Here is a 1,791-nt window from a genome sequence, read left to right on the forward strand (position 1 = left end):
GCATGCGTGTAAAGCAGCATCACCACAAGGTAAGAGTAACGCGTGAAAACCGTCTTGCGAGGCATTTATCACTGGGAACTTACTGATGCTTGGGTGGGAGCTGTGTCGTTACGGCAGAAATGTAGGAGAGAGAGAGAGAAACAAAGAGAGAGAGACGTCATGTCAGAAATGTGAGTCAGAGTGAATGATAAATAAATTGTAAAAAGACCACAAACTGTATTCAGATATGAAAATATGCTATACAATAATAATAATAATAATAATAATAATAATAATATTAATTTATCATTATTACTAGTGGTAGTATCTTCAATCATATTTAATAATATTTACAATGGTATAAATTGATTTTATGACATACATACATATCTACATATGAATACTTTACATTACTTATAAGAAGAACATGATTATTATGACGAATATTATTAATAACATTTGCAATGGTATTTATGAATACAAACATACATGCATACATACATATATACGTCTCTTATAATTTTAGAGACTTCTCATTCACACTGCAAAAATGTTGATGTTTATTATCCGCACAATGTTAACAAATACACGAAAATATCACATTAAGTGCAAAATTAACTATGATCAGAACAAGGGATGAATGAGAAAATATTATTAAAGACTAATTACTAATACGAACCTGGGGATGTATAAATGTTAACCTGTTTCAACTTCATAACATGTGAAAAAGTGTCAGGCTAAATTGTTTCATTCGAGTGATTACATCGACACAATTTAATGACTACTGAGATGTCTTCCCATTTACGATCGTTACTAATTTAGCAGCATTGGTAATAATAATAACAAGACGAAGAAGAAAACATCTAATGATATACTTTCTCAAGGGTCTTGCTTTTCGCGTGCGGCAGTTACGAGTGCGCTGTAAAATATGGGAGCCGTTGATTTAACTTTCCCATTAACTTCTTCCCAGTTAAATTTTTCGAAAGATTCAACGGATACTACTCGTTATAGGGGAAAATCACCCTTTGCCAGTTTCTTCAATCCTTTCCTTGTTTGTTCAATCACAAAATCTACAAGGGCCCGTCTAGCTGCGTTTGATTTATTCCAGTAAAACTGAATCCTTTCTTGTATTCAGAATTTGCAAGGCATGAATGTCCTCTTTGACATGTCTTCTTTCCCTAAAAAATAATTGTCCTTTTTTGGTATAATAACATTGAATTGTGGATCATCTTGATTTAACCAAAAATAATAACAAAAAATACATTGTTCAGTAAACACTGCTGCGATAGTTGTACAGAAAATAAGCATATAAAATATGTGAGAGTTTGAAGATACATTATCATTAAAGATGCGAGTCGGAAATCATTTAGTATCATTACATTAATATATATATATATATATATATATATATATATATATATATATATATATATATATATATATATATATATATATATATATATGTTGTCAGGATGTTTTTACAATTATAACGGTACATGTTTCTTGCATGTTGGATGGCACATTGTCAGGTTACTATCTGGGCTGTGTGGGCAAAATGGCTATTTTAATGTCGCAGTTCCCATTATCGCAACGCTGACCCTGGCGAACCCCGAAGCTCGTGTCATCGGTCCAGTAGTTAAAATCTAGTTGAATTTATTCTCAGTTAAAAGAAGTGTCTTATGCGAATCAGCGTAGGTTGTAGAATCAGAGAAAATAAATCATTGAAGATTTTCAGAACTGCTTTTTTTTCTGATGTTGCTATAACCCTGCAACAACACACACTGAAAGGCACTCACGCACGCACGCACACAC

This window comes from Sinohyriopsis cumingii, chromosome 7 (genome assembly GCF_028554795.1).
Source record: "Sinohyriopsis cumingii isolate HCF-2022 chromosome 7, ASM2855479v2, whole genome shotgun sequence".
Lineage (NCBI taxonomy): Eukaryota > Metazoa > Mollusca > Bivalvia > Unionida > Unionidae > Sinohyriopsis > Sinohyriopsis cumingii.